At 43.1% G+C, this 24,206-nt stretch overlaps 1 non-coding gene across 1 annotated transcript; it reads left to right on the top strand.

Annotated features, from left to right (window-relative positions):
• Positions 1–2,668: 2,668 nt before the first annotated feature.
• On the top strand, positions 2,669–2,806 carry LOC119920640. The gene has a single exon (XR_005448371.1). It is a non-coding gene; the product is annotated as a small nucleolar RNA SNORA7 (small nucleolar RNA).
• Positions 2,807–24,206: the final 21,400 nt, after the last annotated feature.

Raw genomic sequence — 24,206 nt, 5'->3', positions numbered from 1 at the left:
GATATTTAATTCCCATTTTACACATGAGGAAACTGAGGTACAGAGAAATTATGTGTCTTACCCAAAAATCACACAGTAAGCAAGTTGTGGATCAGGGATTAGAACCTGGGTTAATCAGGGAGTGAGTGAGTTCTTATGAGTGCAAGTTTACCAAGAACACAACCTCTGAGTTACACAATAATGGAGGGAGGAGGGTAAGCAGGGTTAATTAAGTACCATTTGTTGAAGAGCCCCAGATAAGATGCTTTGGAAACACAGATGAAGGGAAAGGCCTGATCCCAGCCCCCGAGGAGTTGGCAAAAGAATGTGAAAGACAGTGGACATGAATGGGTTGTGTATAACTTATCAGCTGTAATGGTGGAACTTTTCAGTGGCTGAATGTGTTAAAACTGATGGATTCAGGTACCCCACTAAATCAATCAATAGTATTTACTGAGTCCCTATTGTGTGCAATGTACTGAATTAGGCACTTGTGAGAGCACAATAAAAGTAAGAGTCAAGTCATGACAATTAGTAGAAAAACTAATAAATCTGAAAGAAAACTTAAATTAGAGTGGGATTTTGTGATTCTGTGACTATTGAGCCAGCTTTGTTGTAAGCAATTGTCAGGTTAGACTAATCGTCACAGATAAATTGACTTCCAAGGTGACTTGGAATAATTGCCTTTTCAAGTCACCTTGGAAGTTGATTTATCCGTGACGATTAGTCTAACCTGACAATTTCTTACAACAAAGCCGGCTCAATAGTCGCAGAATCACAAAATCCCACTCTAATTTAAGTTTTCATAAGGATGTATTGGATTGGCTTTGACTGCCCAAAAGAACGAGAGTAGGATGGAGATGAAGGCTGAATGGGAGCATCTAGAGACAGAGATTAGAGAGGGGAAAGCAATATTGGGGTATGGGAGTAGAAGGTCACAGTGAGACCATGAAGGGGGCAAAGGGTTGGTGTTCATGAACAGGCTCTGACTGTGTTTACCTGGACACACCTAAGGAATTGAGGATCAATTAGTGGTATTTATTGAATGCTTCCTGTCTGCAGAACACTGTAATTAAGCACTTGAGAGAGTACAATACAACAGCCCACAAGGAGTTTAGAGTCTAGAGGAGGAGATAGATATTAAAATAAATTCTTGATATGTGCATAAATGTTGTGGGGTTGAGGGTGGGGTGAATACAAAGTGCTAAAGGGTGTAGATCCACATGCAAGGGTGACACAGAAGGACGAAGGAGTAGGGGACATGAAGGGAAATAGAGTATAGAGATGTAATGCTGAGGCTGTAGCTTTTTCTTCCTGGTCTCTGCCGCCACCACCACTGTCACCATCAAGAACATCCAGGGGGAGGGCAACCAGATGGCTGGGGAGTCCACAACTGAGGGGCCACCACCACTACCTAAACTCATGCTCTTGGCTCTGGACAGAATGAGAAGGCAAAGAAAGCAGCAGCAGAAGTTGCAGCTGGCTCATGAGGCCACCTGCTGCCCACCCCGTCCCCAAGCCAATGGAGGAAATGGAGGGAGAGGGGCCAGTTGGGGGCACCCTCCCCTTAGCCAGAGGACCTGGACTGTCATTTTTCTCTTCACTTGTGTCTCCTTCCCAGCTCCCCCTGCAGATAGCACTCACTTCTCCTGGAACCAGACACTTGGGCCCCAGACCAACCTCTTCCCTGCCTCTAACCACCATGGCTCTCTCAGGTCCTATCCATTGGCTCTTGACTGGCCCAATCTCTTCTCTAGAGGGACTTTCTCTCCCCAGTCTAGAACTGGGGATGGGGCTTGAGCTCTTTCATGAGGACTAGAGAGAGTTCAAGCCAGCTTACCTGAGTCCTAGCCCCCATTCCAACTCCCCTGGACTCCACAGACTCCTCAGCCACCCCTCCAAATCCCAGCTGACTCTGCCACAGGGGCGATGTGAACAGATGGAGAGGTGGTGGTGAGGGGAGGCAGGAGTGGAAGTGGGGACTGGAGAAGAGGGTGATGGATTTATTTTAGTCTGAGGAACTGCAATGCCACTACCCTCTCTTGACAAGTGCCCCCTCCCCCCACCCCACAATATGAGGTAGGCTAGGTACTACCATCCCTTCCCCAGTCCCTGACCAGACCTGATAGGAGGGATTTTTTAGGGAGAAGGAAAGGAAGACAAGGTTTCCACATTAAAAACAACTAATTTTGCCTGCTTGTGAATCTTGTTTTTAAAGGTGATCAAGATCCTCCTTTCATTTTCAAGGGAATAAATTCTAAAATGCAGGGATTTTTCAGGTGCCTGGTTGCTGGTGTTAGGAAAAGATCACATGAAGGAAAATCAAATTTACAAGTTCTTAAAGGAAAGCACCCATGGCCAAAGAACTAGGTCATATGTTTCATGCTGTCTGTCATAGTGGAACTTCAATCAACCAGTGTAAATTGATTTAAAAAAAAAGCATATGCACTATCACACATATGCTGTTGCATAGGCTGCAGGCTTCAGTTGTGTTCTGTGGATTGCAAATCCAAATAAAAGCTGCACAAATCCAGTTTTACCTTAAGTCAAATCATCAATGACTTCAATATCAATATTCAATATCAATATTCAATATCGCTTCACGAGCCCCTGTTAACGTACTTGGGCACAGGTACTACAACAGTGTGTATAAACACTATTCAATTTAGGAAACTTATCATGTTTCACATCCCTCTCAGGGTCACACCTGGGGAGTTTCCAGTACTCTACCAGTCTCAACTACAGCAGGGAGAGACAAGCAGAGGCATATCCATTCCATTCCTAGCCTGGGCAGTGGCTTGTGAGTGGAAGGCAATCTGCTACAATCAATCAATCAATCATATTTATTGAATGCTTACTGTGTGCAGAGCACTGGAATAAGCCCTTGGGAAGTACAAGTTGGCAACATATAGAGACGGTCCCTACCCAACAGTGGGCTCACAGTCTAGAAGGGGGAGACAGAGAACAAAACCAAACATATTAACAAAATAAAATAAATAGAATAGATATGTACAAGTAAAATAAATAGAGTAATAAATATGTACAATCATATATACATATATACAGGTGCTGTGGGGAAGGGAAGGAGGCAAGGCAGGGGGCGATGGAGAGGGGGAGGAGGGGGAGAGGAAGGAGGGGGCTCAGTCTGGGAAGGCCTCCTGGAGGAAGTGAGCTCTCAGTAGGGCCTTGAAGGGAGGAAGAGAACTAGCTTGGCGGATGTGGGAAGGGAGGGCATTCCAGGCCAGGGGGATGACGTGGGCCGGGGGTCGACGGCGGGACAGGCGAGACCGAGGCACGGTGAGGAGATTAGCGGCAGAGGAGCAGAGGGTGTGGGCTGGGCTGTAGAAGGAGAGAAGGGTGGGGAGGTAGGAGGGGTGAGGTGATGGACAGCCTTGAAGCCGAGGGTGAGGAGTTTCTGCCTGATGCGCAGATTGATTGGTAGCCACTGGAGATTTTTGAGAAGGGGAGTAACATGCCCAGAGCGTTTCTGGACAAAGACATGAAGCAGCGGCATGAAGTATGGATTTAAGTGGGGAGAGACACGAGGATGGGAGATCGGAGAGGAGGCTGATGCAGTAGTCAGATGGGATAGGATGAGAGCTTGAACGAGCAGGGTAGCGGTTTGGATGGAGAGGAAAGGGCAGATCTTGGCAATGTTGCGGAGCTGAGAACGGCAGGTTTTGGTGATGGCTTGGATGTGAGGGGTGAACGAGAGAGCGGAGTCGAGGATGACACCAAGGTTGTGGGCCTGTGAGATGGGAAGGGTGGTATTGCTGTCAACAGTGATGGGAAAGTCATGAAGAGGGCAGGGTTTGGGAGGGAAGACAAGGAGTTCAGTCTTGGACATGTTGAGTTTTAGGTGATGGGCAGACATCCAGATGGAGATGTCCTGAAGGCAGGAGGAGATGCAAGCCTGAAGGGAGGGAGAGAGAGCAGGGGCAGAGATGTAGATACAAGTCAAAACTTACCTGTGCTGGGCAGCAGCAGCATGGGAGAGAGTAGAAGGCAGAGATTCAAGTTTACTGTGCGGAGGAGGCAATGGTAAAACACTTCTGTATTTTTACCAAGAAAACTCTATGGATACATGACCGGAACGATTGTAGATGGAGGCGGGGCATTCTGAGAGAGTTGTATCCATGGCATCGCTATGGGTCAAAGACGACTTGACAGCATAAGACAAGATCATGTTTCACAGATTTGCTAAAAAATGATGGCTCCTGGAACCAATAGCAGATAAGATTGGTTGTGGTGTTCCTGTTGCTTTTGAGTTCACAGAGATATTTTGCTCTGTGACCACAGATTGCATCAGTTCTTCATACTAGCCATCTTGCAGAGTATGTCTCTGGGTACAAGAGGATCAGGTGACAGAGTTTGGTTCAGGGCCAACAATCACCACTAGAGCTAAACAGCTCAAATGCATGCCCTGCTGGTTGTAGGACACAATTTCCCCCCTCTTAGCCATTAATGTCTGAACAGTGCTGAGCCAGAAAAGGTGCTCAATTGTAATTTTTTTAATGGCATTTATTAAGCGCTTACTATGTGCAAAGGGGACTCTTGAGTTCTAATCCTGACTGTCACCTGTTATGTGACCTTGGACAAGTCACTTAACTTCTCTGTACCTCTGTTTCCTCATCTGTAAAATGGGAGTGCAATCACTGTTCTCCCTCCTACTTAAACTGTTAGCCCCTTGAGGGACAAGGACAGTGTCCAACCGATTATCTTGTATCTACCGCATGCTTAGTAGAGCTTTTAACAAATGCCATAATTATTATTATTATTATTAGGTTTTCTGCCTCCCAGGATTTAATCCCCATTTTACAAATGAGGAAACTGAGGCACATACACATACCCTATCTCAACTGATTATCTTGTATCTTCTTGAATGCCTGGTGCAGTGCTTGGCAAATAGTAAGCACTTAACAAATACCACAGTTGTTATTATCCTTCCTTCTCTGAACTCCCCGCATCCTTCCATTCCTGAGACCTTCCCTTAGTCTCCTATCTCATTCTTCCCTCACCCTCATGTTAATGAGCTGTTACCCCTCCCCATTGCCCCCACCCCCCCCCAGATCTGTGGGAAATTTCCAGGGTAATTTCCATGGTTAGCTTCCATTATTTAGATGGGAAAGGGTTCTGGCTTCCAGTTTCATACTCAAAGAAATGTAAATTGTGAATTACGGATGGCTCAAACCTTTCTAAAATGTGTAAATACTTGCTTCCTGTCACCCGTCGTCCGCGGATGGGTTCGTTCAGTGATCGGCGAGGCGAGAGAGAGAGAGAGAGAGAGAGAGAGAGAGAGAGAGAGAGAGAGAGAGAGAGAGGCAGGGGATGGAAAGCCTGAGTTTTATATAAAATTAATTCCGCGAGGCGAATAATCGCGCGTGGGTGAGGCGGCTAGCTCTCACCCATGTGCACTTCCCACTTGGGAAGAATCCACTTACTTTCCCACATGGGAAGAATTCATTACATAAACCGCGCACGTGGTGGGTGGCTAGCTCTCACAATATGCTCTCCCTACATGGGAGGAATCCACTCATGATTCCCATCAGCAGCGGGGTACCTGGGTCCCACCCACGAGACACTCACCCGTTCCACGGCCCTTGCCTCAGTGTGTTGGTTCTGGTTGTAGAGCGGGCATCTGGCCTTCTGGGCAGAGAGACATGTGGGCTGCTGCTGCTGCTGCAGCAGCTGTTCCTCCTGCTGCTGCATGTCCTGGTATTCTGACCCTGAAGGTCAGAGGTGACAGGTATTTATTGCCTGTGCCCCTAGGCCATTCCAGTTTCCAGCCTCAGTCTATCCAATCTCTGCCCTCCCCTCTCCTCCATACCTAATTTGATTGGCATGGGGGCGAGGGACACCTTCTGTATTCAATCAATCAATTGCATTTATTGAGCACTTACTGTGTGCAGAGCACTGTACTAAGCGCTTGGGAAGTACAAGTTGGCAACATACAGAGACAGTCCCTACCCAACAGTGGGCTCACAGTCTAGAAGGGGGAGACAGAGAACAAAACCTGGGCTGTCAATCTAGCAGATTTGGTCGTGGGGGCGGTATCCCACCCTCACTTCCGAGTTCCGCCTGCTGGCTCAGGTGGTCACGAGATAGCTTTTGACCTTGAGATGGCCGGTACCCCAGGGTCACCTCGGGACACTTCCTCAGTCAAAATATATCTTGATTTTAAAGTCTGAGCTCTAATATGCCATATAAATTGCCAATGAATGTCAAATCTATTAGTTTGAAGGGGTGCTTATTGTGCCAGAACAAAAATTTCCCTGCAATGAGGTAATTGGATATATTAGGTCAAGAAACTCTGCCCTCTCAAAAGCCTACAGGCAAACTTTCCCCAAGCCAAACAATCAATAGGATTTATTGAACATTTTGTGCAGAGCATTGGACTAAGTACTTGGAAGTCCTCTGCACACAGTAAGTGCTCAGTAAATACAATTGAACAATTGAATGAATGGGAGAGTACAATAGAATTAGTAGACACGATAACTACCCTCCAGGAACAGAGGAGACAGAGAGTAAAATGAATTACAGGAAGGCGGAAGTAACAGAGTTTCAATACGTGTGCATAAGTGACATGGGGTTGAGTGGGCGAGGGGGATTTCTTTCATTTGGAGTTGTTCAGCATCTGGAGACACCCCTTCCCCTCCTTGGAAGCCCCAAGCCTAGGGAAGACCCAGACAGCTCCATCCCACTGTTCCATAACTTTGATAAGGTTAAAAATCCACTGGAAAAGAGAAGCAGTGTGGTCTAGTGGATAGAGCAAGGGTCTGGTAGTCAGAAGGACCTGGGTTCTAATCCCAGTTTTGCTACTTGTCTGCTGTGTCACCTTGGGCAGATCATTTAACTTTTTTGTGCTTCAGTTACCTCATCTGTAAAATGGGGATGAAGACAGGGAGTCCTATGGGGGGCAAGGGCTCTGTTCCACCTGATGAACTACTGATCTACCCCAGCACTAAATAAAGTGCCTGGAAACAAAGTACAGGCTTAAGAAATACCACAAAAAAAAAGAAAAAGAAAACAATGTAGACTGTAAGCTCCTTGTGGGCAGGGAACGTGTTTACCAACTCTGCTATATTGTACTCTCTCAAGCACTTAGTATAATGCATTGCATACAGAAATTGTTCAATAAATGCCATTGAGTGATTGATAACAGGGCAAAGGCAAGAATAGACTCCAAGGGAGTCAAGATTTCATGCCACTCACCAACAGGTGGGGCTATTCAGAGTCCAAAATGCTAACTACTGGTAACAATGTGACTCCAAATCAATCAATCAGTGGTATTTATTGAGCACTTGCTGTTTACAGAGCACTGTACTAAGCGCTTGGGAGCACGATCCATCCTCAAGGAGTTTACAATCTAGTGAAATCTTAGAGTTTTAAAACTTTCAGAAGGTCTCGGGCTGCTGCTTCCTCCATGCTGTACATCATGGAGAGAGCTGGGTGGAGTTGCTTTGAGAGGAATGGTGATTACAGGGGATTCCAGGCTTGGGGAGGAGGTTTGCCCTCTGATAAAGGAAGAGCAAGCAGGATGACCTTAGGCTGCCAAGGTGGTGGAGACCCCAGTACAATTTTGGGGCAGCCTGGCACAGTGCAGACCGGTTCCCTGGACTACCCTTTTCCCTCTCATGGGCACATGACTCTGAATCCCTGACTGATTCTGACATATCTGATGCTGCATCATTCTTCTTTGCTGGAGGCAGGATGGATGGAAGCGGGGAGAGGTAAGCAGTCTGGACCCAGGCTTCCAGCTCGAGGAAAATTGGCAGTAAATGGGCAGTCTCTGGGTAGGTGGCCCTGTGGTGGAGTCTCCTGCCCCTCCTCATCTTCATTAACAATGCCAAAAATGAATCTTAGGTCACTTGAGAAAGGGAATAGTCACCAAGGAGCCCCACGTGACTCCTTCCCCCGTTCCCCATCCAAGCACTTATCCATCATCAAGCCTCTCTGGTTGTGTGGATAGAGTTGAGTTTGTTGCCTGGGTCCCACATGGACTGCTGTCCCCTGGCAGAGGGCCACCCTCCAGCAAAAGATTCAGATAATAGGAGACCCAGGTCCCCAGTACCCAGACCAGAGCACACACGAGGCCAAGTGAAAGTGCAGATTCCAGAGGCAAAAGGCAGAAGAGTTTGAGAAAGGGCCCAAGGGCAAAAGGCACCTGTCCTGTTGTCGGGCTCACATTTTGTATCTCCTGTAGTTCATATAAATGCCCTCTGAGGGCAGAGCTATGTTGCTCACTTCCTTCTCCATCCACACTGTCCTCTATGCTGGTTTAGTATGCACTGGCGTGTGACATGCACTTATTACCATTCATATCTACATAAAAGTCATCACCTTTTCCACTGAGCATGCCCAGTTGCTACAACAAGAGCACAAACCAGCTATCTCAGTGGGGCTTCTGGTCAATTTCCCATTGATGCCTGAAAGTGTATTTCTCTTGTCTCCAAGTGCCCCCATATCTTAACACACAATCCCACTGATATCTTGGGGAGACATCCCTCCCTAGAAATGCAGGCCAACACAATTTAGTACTTGTCAACATTAACCCTTTTCTTCCCCTTGAGAGGATAGTTACTTTGATGAGCCTCCTCAAAAATGAACAGTCTTTGGGGAATTTGCCGAACAGGGGATTCTCTGTCCATAAAGTAGGATTAGTTTCATGGTACTCAATAGAATTAGTAGACATAATCCTTACCTTCAAGATTGAGCAGGGAAGGCAGACATCAAAGTAAATTACAGCTAGGAGGAGGATCAGGAAGATCATGGCTAGTGGAGGGTTGGGAAATCTTCCCCAAGAATGTCATCCAGTAGATCTGCAATCAAGCTTATGAAGGTAAGTGTTCTTCCCCCACTTTACTCAAAGTTATAAAAGGATAGATAACAGAGAGTATCTATCACCACAGTAAGAAAAATCAGACTCAATGGTTCCCACTTGAGAGAAAATCTGTAGAATGCGAGTTAGCTGGTTCATATGATTACTAAATTATTATCATCAACTAATGTTAAGCATATATTAATGTCATGGCTTAGTACAGGGAGTTTTATAATGTAGGGTGGTTATGTTCTTGAAAACCCCTGTTTTATGGGAAAATCCCATTATAATAACCATTAGCTCAATTAGAATTAATGTGTTAGAGGGTAGTGGTTCAAAGATACCACCATGACTGAAATGTTATTATGGTACACCCCTACCACTCATTATTATTTTACAGTAGTAAATCCTGTAAAGTCACAAAATCACCAAGTACTGTGGGGTACTGTAAGGCTGAAGCAGAGGCTGGGAAGCATAACAGATTCCAGGTATGCTTTTACATGCCTTTACTGATAATAATGATAATAATAATGGCATTTGTTAAGTGCTTAATATGTGCCAAGCACTGTTCTAAGTGCTGGGAGAGATACAAGGTTATCAGGTTGTCCCAGATGGTGTTCACAGTCTTAATCCCCATTTTACAGATGAGGTAGCTGAGGAGGAGATCTGATTTTACAGGGGGATTTGAAGGTGGGGAGAGTGATGGTCTGTGACTTTCAAGAGAGGTGAGGAGGGTGGGGTCCCAGGTCAGAGGGAGGATGTGGGCAAGGCGGCAACAGTGAAATAGAGGAGATCAAGGCATGGTGAGTAGTGAGTTCAGAAATACGCTTCCTTATTCTGCACTTCCCAAGCATTTAGTACAATGCACTGCACCAAGTGGGTATGCAATGAATGTTATTATTACTACTATAACTACTAACAGACTGAGAGCAGAGAGTAAGGTGAGAGACCATATGGGCTTAGATGGGGAGCTGAGCGCTCTGCCTCTGCCTTTGACCTCTTTCCCTACCTCCTGCTCAGACCATCTGAGCATAGCTGCTGGCCTCCATGTAGCAGACAGAAGAGTGGCAAGAGCCAGCCTCATTACTCATTAGTAGTAATTAGAGTATTTTTTTAGATGTTTACTGGGTGCAGAGCACTATACTAAGCAACAGGAGAGGAAACACGGTTTCTGCCTCTCAGGGGGCTCACAATCTAAAAACTGGCTAAAGGCAAATAAGGAGCGGTGAAACAAAAGAGCAGACCTCAGGCCAGGTAGAGCAGAAGATGGGCTGAGGGAAAGGGAAAAGGAGCACTGTTCTCTCCCTGACCTTCCTGAAAACCCAACTACAGACACAACGAGCAGCATGGCTTAGTGGAAAGAGCACGGGCTTGGGAGTCAGGGGCTGTGGGTTCTAATCCTGGCTCTGCCACTGATCAGCTGTGTGACTTTAGGCAAGTCACTTAACTTCTCTGTGCCTGTTACCTCATCTGTAAAATGGGGAGTAAGACTGTAAGCCCCACAAGGGACAACCTGATTACCTTGTATCTACCCCAGTGCTTAGAACAGTGCTTGGCACAGAGTAAGCACTTAACAAATACCATCATTATTACTATTATTATTACAATCAGACTGTTGTGTCTTCCACCTCGATTGAGGCACTGGATCACTTAAGTACTTTGATAATCGCCCCCCACCCCACCCAGTCCCACTCCACTATATCCCCTATCCATAAACTCCTTGTGGGAAGGGATCATGTCTACCATGTCTGTTGTATTATGCTTTCCCAAGCACTCGGTACAGTGCTTTGCACACATTAAGAACTTATTAGATACCATTCATTGATTGATTCCTAGAGTAGGCTCCCCCTGTACTAATAAGCAAATGTAGCTCATTTGTTTTGCTAAACCAAGTCCTCCCCACACATTTTTGACAAGGAGAATTAACCCCTCACAAAAGTTTTCCATTTTTGAAGCATAGATTAGCATACCACAGTTAAAAAGCGAGTAATTGCAATATAAAACAAATCAAATCTTTGGAATTTTTCCCATTTTTAATGAAACACCATTTCTACACCTGGATGTGCAATATACACTGTTTAGTTTGTTAATTATGTTGTGCACAAAGTACAACCCTGCACTCATACTGAATGATTTATTGACTCAAGCAAAGTAAATGTTGTGTTTTTTGAACAGTTCTGGCATTCTGGAGACAAAAGTGATAATTACTCTGCCCAAAGCATTTTAGCTTCATTTATAGCCCAATCATGAAAAAAGGGAATGAATCAATTTATTTTGTTTACAGTGATAGACCCTTTGCTAAGTTATATTCTTAATGTATTCACATATACAGGTAAATGCTTTCGGGAAAGGAAATTTCATTCAATATAAGCTCTCAAGATTAGAAACCATATCTTCTCCAATAAGCACCTAATACATCCAATTCTGCCATAACACATGTTTTCATTACACAATTTGACTCAAGCATGATGGAAGAATTAGGGAACTTTCTTCAGACAATACAAATCTGTTTCGATAAAACACAACTCGCAAGTTGACACAGATTCAAAGCAGGAAGAAACAACTGTGTGCAGGCACATGGCATCATACCCACTTGGTGCAGTGCATTGTACTAAATGCTCGGGAAGTGCAGAATAAGGAAGTGTATTAATAATAATGGCATTTATTACTGTACTCACTACTCGCTGTGCCTATTTCGTTGTCGACGCCTTGCCCACATCCTCCCTCTGGCCTCGGACACCACGCCTCCTCATAGCCACAGACCATCACTCTCCCCACCTTCAAATCCTCCCTTAAATCACATCTCCTCCAAGAGCCCTTCCCTGACTAGGCCCTTATTTTCCCTACCCACCCTTCCCTCTGCATCATCTAGATGCAGATTGAGAGAAGCAGCGTGGCTCAATGGAAAGAGCACGGGGCTTGGGATTCAGAGGTCATAGTTCAAATCCCGGTTCCACCACTTGTCAGCTGTGTGACTTGGAGCAAGTCACTTAACTTCTCTGCACCTCAGTTACCTCATCTGTAAAATGGCGATGAAGACTGTGAGCCCCACATGGGACAATCTGATCACCTTGTATCCTCTCCAGTGCTTAGAACAGTGCTTTGCACATATTAAGTGCTTAACAAATGCCATCATTATTATTATTATTATCTATGCACCTGGGTCTGTACCCCTTAATACTTGATATTCACCCCACCCCCAGCCCCACAGTACTTTGGTACATTTCCTTATACTCTCCCACTTCCCCTTAATTTTGATGTCTTTCTCCCACTCTAGACTGCAAGCTCCTTATAGGCAGAAAATGTGCCCACCCACTGCAATGTACTGTACTCTCCTAAGCACTTAGTACAGTGCTCTGCACACAGTAAGAACTCAATGAATTCTACTGATTAATAATGTGACATGTTCCCTGCCCACAAGGAGCTTACACGCTAATGGGGGCGATAAATATAAAAATGTAAATAGAGTGGTGAAAACAAATTATAATACTAGGATGATCTTATTAGTCATATTCAAATGTATACATTTTCCTAATGGGAAGAAAAATCATCTTCGGGCATGAGAGAGTGTAGCTGCTGCCTCTGTATTACAGATGATGGAATTCATTAATCAGAGAAGATGAGAAATCACAGGAATTTCTCAGTTCCCCTGGCCAAGTCTTCCCTGCCATGATTACCTGAAAAATTAAGAGAAAATCTCTGTCTTCATCAGCGTTATCCAGATAGAAAAAGTGAATCAGAAGGGAGGGGGAGACAGAAATATTTGGGCAGTTACCTTAAACTGTATTTTAGTTTTGGCTGTGTAAAGATGGCTTAATAACCATCTGTTAGATATGGTTTATGAGTAGGGGGATGAACTATACTGTCTCTAAGATTTCTTTCATGTCTCCTATAGCTGTATGAGAATACTGACTAATGAAACAGAAGAAACAGAAACTAACAGAAATATAAAAAATTGAAACACAGAACTCTCATGATTAACCCAAGAAAGTACTGACTCTCTCTTCCATTCTCTGCCATCTGGAGTGCATTTATCAGCCCCTTCTTAACCTGTTGACTGCAAAAAAATCATTATAAGGTTTGAGATTCTCTGAGATGGTATTCAATTTTAACCCCAAAACTCAGCTATCAGCGATAACATCTTAAAGTACTTTTGAGAGGAGAGCAAGAGATTAAGAATTAAGGAGTAAAATCACCCTCTGTCTGTTAAATCTCTCTAATTCCACAAAGGGTCTAAGTCATCAGAAAACAGGTTGTTGAACCCAAACCTCAGAAAGACTATATTGCTGCCCTCTGAATTTTCATATCCTGCAATCTATTATCAACCCATAGGCTTTCAGGGAGATGATCTAAAGATTTCTTATGGCTGGCCTGGAATGCCCGCCCTACCACCACTATAAGCTTCTGTAACTAGACTTCCTACCTCACTGATTTATGACAGTAAGCGCTGCCATAATGTCAGCAGTAGGAGCTAACTAGTAATAGACAAAAAACATAAATAACTACTGTCCCATTAATAAAATGTCTTTGTGCCCCTGGAGATATTATAAAATGAGATTAAGTGTTTCTTTGTTTACTCAAGATTTAGGTCTAATCTTAACTTGCCCACATGCCCGCGATAATTTCTACAATAGATATGGGCATCATGAACTGTATTTACTGAGTATGGTACTAGCTGTTTAGTGGACATTCAGAAATAGTAGAAGTGATTCCTTCCCTTGAGGAGTTTACAATCTAATGTGGAAGGCAAACAGACCTAAAGTGACATTATGCAATCATTGAAACAGTTTGAGTGATGATATAGATAATAAACACAAGCCAGTGAAAAATAAACAGGTAAATGTATGATGCGTAAATACAAAAAATTCTGAGGAGAATCAATCCATGGTAATTATCGAGTGCTTACTGTGTGCAAAGCACTGTACTAAGAGCTTGGAAGAGTACAATACATAGACTTGACAGACATGATCCCTCCCCACAAGGAACTTGCAGTTTACTAGGGGAGACACATTAAAATAAATTACAGATACGAGAAATAGCAGTGTAAGGCTATGTACATAAGTGCTTTGGGGCTGGGATTGGGGCAAATATCAAGTGATTAAGGGGTACAAATCCGAGTGCTTAGGCAACAGAGGGGAGGGTGGGTTGGAGAAATGAGGGCTTAGCCAGGGAAGGCCTCTTGGAGGAGATGTGATTTTCATAAGACTTTGAAGGCAGGGAGATTGGGGGCCTGTCCGACATGAAGAGGGAGGACATGGGCAAGGAATCATTGGTGGGATAGACAAGACTGAGATCAATGAGGTCAAGGAGTGAAATGTATGGGTTTGGTTGTAAAATGGGGATTAAAATTGTGAGTCTCCCATGGGACAACCTGATCACCTTGTAACCTCCCCAGCACTTAGAACAGTGCTTTGCACATAGTAAGCATTTAATAAATGCCATCAATATTATTATTATTATTAGGATATCGGCGAGGTACGATAGGAGGGGGAGAGCGGATTGAATGCCCTAAAGCCTATGGTAAGGAGTTTCTTTTTTATTAGGAGGTTATTGAGAAGGGGGTGGATATGAACTGAATGTTTTTTCAGAAAAGTGATTCAGGGACTCGAGTAAAGTAAAGACTGGAGTTGGGATAAAGAGGAGGCAGAGGGATCAGCAAGGAGGCTGATGTAGTAGTCAAGGCAGAATATTACAAGTCCTTAGATCAGCATGGTAACAGTTTGGATGGAGAGGAAAGGGCAGATTCTAGAAATGTTATTAAGGTAAAATGAGGTGGCTGAGAGAGTGCATGTATGTGGTTCAGAAGAGATTTGGGGAGATGATATTACTGATGATGAGCACATCATCAGTGCAAAGTAAGCACTTAACGAATACCATAAAAAAGTTCCTTTCATTGAGGTGAAGCTCATGCAAAACATCCAAAAATTAAGCCCTCTTCTTGCTTGTAAATTTCTGCAGGAATGCCATCAGATCCGGGTACTTTAACCCTTTCCATGCCTTTGAATACTGATCATTACTTTCTCAAAACTGTATTGAAAACCATGACTTTGTGTTTGGGATAGTTTTCTAGGCTTTGAAGAATGGCCTTCTCTGAAAACACAGGCCATTTTGAAAACTTACAGCTTTCACTAAAGACTGACCATAATGCAATATGTTCCAACAGGTGAAGAGCATATTCTTGGATCTCTGGTCACAGATGTTCCTTAGCTTGATCTGTATATCTCATTTCAGATTTTTGAAGACCCATTTTGCTATTTTCATGAGAAATATGATGTAGTGTAAGAAACATTTAACTGCCAATATTGAAACCTTACCTGAAGCTACTCAACAAGGGAAAACCAATTCATGGCACATATCAAAAAAGAAAACCCAAGGAGTCATTGAGTAATGATTCTCAAACTTATCCATTACTCCTTCCACCCCCACTTCTTCCTCTGTATAAATCACACCAGGATAAAACCATTGTGCTTTGAAAATGGCTGCTATGAAGCATATATGCTATTGTATAACTGCAAGACAGGCAGGTATAATTAGCTGTAAGGCACAATCTCATTATCCTAAGTAACCCCAATTAAAGAATTCAATCTCAACATTTTATGCAGAAATAAAACGGCCTTTGAAATGTATAAATTGCAGCTAGAAAGGAAGATGTTTACTTGTCTTTAATTGTTAGGGAATACCAGGGCAATGAGATACTTATTACTGTGAGATTGTATTTAACTGGAATTTCTTACTCCAGATTTAATAACTTTCCAAATAACACATATTGAAAATGCCAATTTTGATTGTTGCTAACATCCCTCTTTTTATGTCCTTATGCTGTCTAAAGATGGGAATTGCCAGTGGGTCTTTTTTTAAAAAAAACTCCCACCACTATAAGCTTCTGTAACTAGACTTCCTACCTCACTGACTGCTCTTTCACTGCTCAGGCTCATTCACTGACATCTCTTCCACCTCTCATCACCTAACTCTGTGTAGCCCACAGATCTCTTTCTGAGTCCTCTACTTTTCTCATGGTGTACTCTTTCTCTTGAGGAGCTCATCCAATAGCATAGTTTCAGCTGCTACCTTTATGTGGATTTCTCCCAAATCTATCTCACTGGCACTGCCCTTTCACCTAATCAACAATCCCACATATCCTCTTCCTCCAAGAAGATGTCACATCTACCTCCCATATTTAACCCATCTCTAATTCCTATTAGCCCTTCCATTATAATATTTCATAGATCGGTCCCTTCCTCTTCAACCTATTGACTGCCATTTTGGGTCATGGGGCTCAGAGCCAGCCTGATCAGTCAATCATTCAATCAATCATATTTATTGAGCAATTGCTATGCATGGAGCACTGTACAAGTGCTTGGGAGAGTACAGAGTTGTTAGAAACGTTCCTTGCCCATATTGAGCTTACAGTCTAGATGGGGAGACAAGGATTAATATAAACAAATTATGGCTATGTACATAAGTCCTGTGGGGGTGTGGGAGGGGTGAATAAGGTGTGCAAATCCTTAAGTGCAAGGGTGACACAGAAGGGAGTGGTAGAAGAGAAAATGAGGGCTTAGTCGAGAAGGTCTCTTGAAGGAAACGTGGTTTTATTAAGGCTTTGAAGGTGGGGAGAGTGATCATCTGGTCAGGATAAAGAGGAAGGGCATTCCAGGCCAGAGGCAGGATGTGGGCAAGAGGTCTGTGGCATAATAAATGAAATAGAGGTATATTAGAGGAGTGAAATGTGCAGGCCGAACTGTAGTAGGAAATTAGGGGGGTAAGGTAAGAGGGGCAAGCTGAGTGAGTGTTAAAGCTGATGGTAAGGAATTTCTGTTTGATAAGGAGGTGAATGGCCAGCCACTGGAGGTTCTTGAGGAGTGGGAACACATGACCTGAATGGTTTTGTAGAAAAAATGATGTGGCTGGAGAGTGAAGTATGGGCTGGAATGGGGAGAGACAGGAGGCAGAGAGGTCAGGAATAAGGCCTGTGCAGTAATCAAGGTGGGATAGGATAAATGCTTGGATTAACATGGTAGCAGTTTGGATGGAGAGGAAAGTGTGGATTTTAGCAATGTGAAGGTTGAACCAAAAGGATTTGGTGACAGATTGATTATGTGGACTGAATGAGAGAGATAAGTTGAAGATAATGCCAAGGTTAAGGACTTGTGAGACAGGGAGGATGGTGGTGCTGTCTACAGTGATGGAAAAGACAAAGAGAGGGGTGGGTGTTGGAGAAGCAGGTGCTGTTGACCCATGAGGATGGAGGTTGAAAAGCTTAAAGGAGGGTAGGGGGAGTAGGAATTGGGGAGGGTATGAAGGAAGAAAGAAGAACATACATGGGACCAGTGTGCAAAACCTTTTGGCCTGTCTCAGAAATGCACTGCCCACTGCCCACCTACTCAATTGTTCCAGAGGGAACATGGCTATCCTTATAGCTAAATACCTTCCCACAGATTCTCAGTCCTAGTTTCCGAGCCAAGGGCCATCCCTCTTTCTCAAAAGGAGACTCTATCATCACACACTCTCATTTCCCAGCTGTAAGACTCCTGCTCTTCATGACTCTAGCCCCTCTTTTCCTACTCTTTACCCACAAATCCTTCTGCCCAGAACACCTTCTCCCTTAAAGCTTCCAGACCACAGCTTTCCCCATTTTCAACATCCTCCTAGATAGAAATCCACTTCCTCCAGGAGGCCTGCCCTAGTTTTGCTCCACCTTCTCAGGTATATCCATCTAACAAGCTGTCCTTAGCACTTGGGCTTATGCATAATAATAATAATAATAATGGTATTTGTTAAGCACTTACTATGTGCCAAGCACTATTCTAAGCGCTGCGATAGATACAAGGTAATCAGGTTGTCCCACATGGGGCTCACAGTCTTAATCCCCATTTTACAGATGAGTTAACTGAGGCTCAGAGGAGTTAAGTGGCTTGCCTAAGGTTACACAGCAGACAGGTGGTGGAGCCAGGATTCAAACCCATGATCTCTGACTCCCAAGCCCGGGCCCTTTCCACTGAACCATGCTGCTTCAAATGCATTTCAGCACTTAAGTATATCCACATCTTAGAATAATTTAATTATATTTATTTAGCCTTTCATACTTTTTTTAATCAACAGCTGTAGTATTTGTGAATGGCTTGAGTCTGCCGGCCTCCCCCCTGCCCATTACAACCCCACCTCCATTAGAGTGTACAATCCTTGAAGTTGGGGACATTATCATTTTACTCAATCACATTTCCCCAATGCTTTGTACAGTGCTCTGCACACTGCATACAGTAATCACTCAGTAAATACTGTTGATATATCTTTTCAAAATGCCTATCTCTCCCCTCCTTAAAATCTCCAGTTATTCCCCATTGCTTCTCAAAATAAAACAAAAGTCCCTGATCATCAGTTTCAAGACTATCAGTTGATGACTCCTTACCTATGTGCTGTCTTCTATTACACCCCAGCTCATGTTCATCACTCCTAACTGCCCCTTGATCTTAATTCTCCTGCCTCCGATTCATTGCTCATGCCTTCCCATTACCTGGTATCCCCTTCCCTCTTCAAAGTACTTCCCTTCCCCATTCCTATAAAGTTACCTATCAATCAGTCCACTATACACAGAGCACCATATTCTTCTGACCCATTCCCAAATTAATCTCTGTACCTTCTTGATCATGCCATCCCATTAACTCAGGTATATTATTTGTTCAGTGATCATTTATTTATTTCAACACTCTTAACCATGATGTGTTAGCCAATTTATATCTTCCTTCTCTATCCATAGAAGCATGTTCCTTGAGGAAAGGGATTAAAGCTCTTTACTTCATATCCCACAGTTCACCACTCTACCCACCTTCAAAGCCTTCTTAAAAATCACATCTCCTCCTAGAATCCTTCCCTGATTAAGACCACACCTCCCCTATCCGCCTTCCCCTCTGCATAGGCTATGCACTTAGGTGTGTACTCCTTAAGTGCTTTGATACTCACCCCAGTCCCACAACACTTACGTTCATATCCTTATACTCTGCTATGTCCCCATCTGTAATTTATCTACCAACTCTGTGCTCAGTAAATACCATTGATTGATTTTGCTTCTTATTATGCTACCAGGGCAGAGTGCATTACTTTGCATTCATTCATTCAATCGTATTTATTGAGCATTAACTGTGTGCAGAGCACTGTACTAAGCGCTTGGAAAGTACAACTCTGCAACAGATAGAGACAGTACTTCATGCTCCCTGAGCATTTCAGACTTGTGGATCACATGCAGAGGAGGCTGGTATGATTTCATTTTCCTCATGAATTCTGTGTGTCTTAAAGGTTTCCTTTGGGTCAGTTCCTTTGAACTTTGTAAATGGAAAACCTTCCTTATCCTCCAGTCCCTGGAAGGTTAGGCTTCCCTTATCCAGCTTTTCCCTCTCTGTGTTTGTTGTATTTTGTAGTCATTATCCTTATAGTTCCTGTATTCCCACCTTCCTGTTTGCTGAAGATAATCTCCTTTTGCAGTTCTTTAGGACAATCTCCTCAGTATTCTACTTGAAGAGCAACCTGGCCTAACGGAGAGAGCACAGGGCTGAGAGTCAGGAGATCTGGTTTCTCATCCCAGCTCTGCCATTTGCCTGCTGGATAACCATAGACAAGTCACTTTTCTGTGCCTCAGTTAACTCATCTGTAAAATGTGGATTAAATACCTATTTTCCATCCCTCTTCGACTGTGAGCCCCATGTGGTCCTCTTTATTGGTCTTGTATCTAACCCCAGCACTTAGCACAGTGTTTGCCACATAGTGCTTAATAAATGCCACAATGATAGTTATTTGGCTTTGGCTCACGATATATTGGCCCCTCAGACCCCAGTAGTTTTGCCTAAGCAGATACTTCTCCAGATTTGTTTTTCACCTTCCCTATTAACAGAAACACCAGATCTCCATACCAGTAAGCTCTTAGAGGAAAACAAATCCTATGAATTTCTGTTGAAAAGTACTTTCAAGACCTTTCAGAAAAAAGTCAGGAGCTTATAAGAAAGAAATGCAACAAAGATATAGGAAACATACTGATGTCAGATTTCATCAAACCTAACTTTTAAGACTTTTAGGAAGAAGAGCACCCTAGCAAATGCACAATTAGCTATAATAATAATAATGACATTTATTAAGCGCTTACTATGTGCAAAGCACTTTTCTAACCGCTGGGGAGTTTACAAGGTGATCAGGTTGTCCCACATGGGGCTCACAGTCTTAATCCCCATTTTACAGATGAGGTAACTGAGGCACAGAGAAGTTAAGTGACTTGCCCAAAGTCACATAGCTGACAAGTGGCGGAGCCAGGATTTGAACTGATGACGTCTGACTCCAAAGCCCGTGCTCTTTCCACTGAGCCAGCTGCTTCCCATAGAAGCAGCTTCTATGGAAAGCAAGCTGAATCCACTACTAATGCTTTATTCTTTATTCTTTCTTAATCCATACCGAAAGTATAAGATATGGTGGTTTCTGTAGGATTTCAGAACTTAATTCATTCATTCATTCATTCAATCATTTTTATTGAGTGCTTACTGTGTGCAGAACACTGTACTAAGCACTTGGGAAGTACAATTCAGCAGCAGAGACAATCCCTGCACACAGTGGGCTCACAGTCTAGAAGGGGGAAGACAGGCATCAAAACAAGTAAACAGGCATCAGTAGCATTATAATTGAATAAATGGAATTATAGATATATACACATCATAAATAAAAATAAATAGAATTATAATCATAAATATGTACATATATACACAAGTGCTGTGGGGCAGGGAGTGCGGTAGAGCAAAGGGAGAGAATCGGTGTGATGGGGAGAGGAGGAGGGAGAGGAAAAGGGGGTATTAGTCTGGGAAAGCCTCCTGGAGGAGGTGAGCTTTCAGTAGAGCTTTGAAGAGGGGAAGTGTGCTAGTTTGGTGGATTTGAGGAGGGAGGGCATTCCAGGCCGGAGGTAGAACGTGGGCCAGGGGTTGATGATGGGACAGGTGAGAACGAGGCACAGTGAGAATTATTCACAAATGAGTCACATAATTCATCAATCTATGCTATTTATTGAGGGCTTACTGTGGGCAGAACACTGTACTAAGCACTTCATTAATGTCTTTTATGCTGCCAAAATTTCATAGAAAACTGGAATTCAAGGGTACGGATGAGAGGCTCAGATTACTAAGAGAACTGCATTGTCATCTACATATGTGCCATTAGCATATGCACACACTTTCTCCTACTTTTCTTGTGCACATGTCTGTGTCTAGGAAGGATGAATATTTCTTCATTCACCACGAAGTAGATGCTTTGCACAAATGCTCCTCATCAGTATTTCCCCACAATAGCCAAGTTTAATTTGATACTTTATTTTACATTTGGATTTCAAATCACTGAAAAACATCTTAGATGTTAAAACTTAATTTTTGCTATTCGTAGAGTTATTCATTTTGCTTTTGATATTGGCAAGCAATATCTTTAGCAGGAAATTATCATCATCATCAACAACAATATTTAGTCAGCTCTACGGAGCACTGTATTAAGTGATGTGACAAATCACAAAAACAGAAAAAGACCATCTGGCCATCAGAAGTTAGCATTTTCCACTTTTCACTAAATGCAATCTATCGAGGTGACATGTCTGTCCTTCATTTCTTATTCAGCCCACATATTCAGTTTGTCACCAAAGCCTGTAGGTTCTTCCTTCACAGAATCTCTAGATTTGGCCCTTTCCTCTCCATCCAAATTGTGACCATGCTGATCCAAGCACTTATCATTTCCTGACTTGATTATCGCATCAGCCTCCTTGCTGACCTCCCTGACTCCAGCCTCTCCCCTCTTAGTCCATATTTCACTCTGCTGCCCAGATTGTTTTTCTAAAAATTCATTCTCTCACATTTTCTCATTCCTCAAAAACTTTCAGGGGTTGCCCATCCATCTTCACATCAAAGAGAAACTCTTTACCATTGGCTGTAAGACAGTCAGGTTCCTCCTGCCTAATTTTGCTTATCTCCCATTAACAACTCAGCCCACACACTTCGCTACTCTAAATCCAACCTACTCCCTGTACCTCGATCTCATCTCTCTCGGTGTCGACTCCTCGCTCACATCCTTCCTCTGGCCTGGGAGTCCCTCCCCCTTCACATCCTACAGATTTTAAAGCCATGCTAAGATCGTATCACTTCCAGACACCTTCCCTCACTTGTCTGCCATCTCTCCACCATATCCTTCAAAAACGATTGAATTGAATTGAATCCTCCCTCCCTTCGGTTTCACTATGCACTTGAGTTTGTAGCCACTAAGCACTTTGATTCATTCAATCGTATTTATTGAGTGCTTACTGTGTGCAGAGCACTGTACTAAGCACTTGATGCTCACCTCATCCACACAGTACTTTCGTATACATATCCTTATATGCTGGTGCTTCACCTTTCTGTAATTTATTTTAATGTCTTTCTCCCCCACTACATTGTAAGGTCCTTGAAGGATAGTGTAAACCAACTCTATTGGACTCTCCCAAGTGCTTAGTACAGTGTTCGTCACACAGTAAGCATTCAATAAATACCACTGATTGATTATTTCATCCAATCCTCCTCACCCCAACAAATACACTGCTTCTGAAATGCCAACATGAATATCAAAACAAACAAATCAGAATACTAAACACTTCTGAAAATTCTTTTGGGTATAAATCAACAGATATAGTTTTAAGAGAAGGAAAATATTGGAGGAATTTATCCTAATTTCTTACCCAATGGAACTATAATTTAAAACCTTAAAATGTTATTTCTCTGGCAGCTTGGCCTAGTGGAAAGAGCATGGGCCTGTGAGTAGAGGACCTGCATTCTAATCCTGGCCCTAATGCTTTCCTAATATGTGACCTTGGGCAAATCACTTAACTTCTCTGAGCCTCACTTTTCTCATCAGTAAAATGAGGATTAAATACCCATTCTCCATCCCACTTAGTCCCTGTTCCATGTCCGACCTAGTTGTCTTGTGTCTACCCCAGGGCTTAGGACAGTGCTTGGCACATAGTAAACTTTTAACAGATAATATAATTATTATTATTACTACCACTATTCTGCATTTCTTTAAGGGAATAGGAAAAACATTTTTCAAGACTTGGCTGTATATCCTTACGCTTCCGCACTCTTAGATGGGGAGAACAGTGGCCTTCAGGGGTCTTAGACTGTGTATACATATGGAAGTTATCCCAATAACTCAGCCTCACAAAGTACAATTTTTCTTCAACAATAATAATACTTCTATTACTAATATTATTAATTTGAACATCATATTGCTTTGCACAAACCATCCTTAAGGGTATCAGTGTTTATCACTTCACTTCTCTGGGCCTCAGTTACCTCATCTGTAAAATGGGGGTTAAAACTGTGAGCCCCCCATGGGACAACCTGATCACCTTGTAACCTCCCTAGCACTAAGAACAGTGCTTGGCACATAGTAAATGCTTAACAAATACCATCATTATTATTATTATTATTATGAGTTTTATAGTGAGATTTCTTCTGGACAAGAAGGAAATATAGTCAGAGAAGCAGCGTGGGTCAGTGGAAAGAGCCCAGGCTTGGGAGTCAGAGGTCATGGGTTCGAATCCCAGCTCCTCCACTTGTCACTGTGTGACTTTGGGCAAACCACTTAACTTCTCTGTGCCTCAGTTATCTCATCTGTAAAATGGGGATGAAGACTGTGAGCCCCACGTAGGACAACCTGATCACCTTGTATCCCCCCCAGCGTTTAGAACAGTGCATCACACATAGTAAGCACTTAACAAATACCATTATTATTATTATTTCTTTATTGCCTTTTTGGGGTCCAAAAATATGGATTCTCTGACCTGCCACTCTATGTTGCATCTATATTTTCAACAGTATGATGTGAGCAGAAATCAAGGGTAAGATGCAAACAGTACACTTGGCATTATGAATAACATTCATTTTGAGGTGAGTCTGCCTTAACATCCTTTTTGCTACCGACTTGGGGATATTTTTGGAGGAAAGCCTTAAGTGTCTTCTTTGATTCCTGAGAAACATTGGCTGAAAAATTACCTTTTCTCACAGAGGAAAATTTAGAAGCATATTACATATTGGTCTGTAGTCTGATCCAAGAAAGGCCTAGATGGATTCATAGGTGCTAGGTCCGTAATGGGTTATGATACATATAAGGTAGGAACATTAGAAGGTGCCTCCATTAGCTATGAGGATGGATGCCAACTTTCACTCCAAATATCTCTTGGTACCACTGGTGGGGACATGTTACTTTATAATAATAATAATAATAATAATGACATTTATTAAGTGCTTACTATGTGCAAAGCACTGTTCTAAGCGCTAGGGAGGTTACAAGGTGATCAGGTTGTCCCACATGGGGCTCACAGTCTTCATCCCCATTTTACAGATGAGGTAACTGAGGCACAGATAAGTTA

This window comes from Tachyglossus aculeatus, chromosome X1 (genome assembly GCF_015852505.1).
Source record: "Tachyglossus aculeatus isolate mTacAcu1 chromosome X1, mTacAcu1.pri, whole genome shotgun sequence".
Lineage (NCBI taxonomy): Eukaryota > Metazoa > Chordata > Mammalia > Monotremata > Tachyglossidae > Tachyglossus > Tachyglossus aculeatus.
The sequence above is the reverse complement of the archived record's forward strand: the minus strand, read 5'-3'. Positions and strand labels throughout refer to the sequence as shown.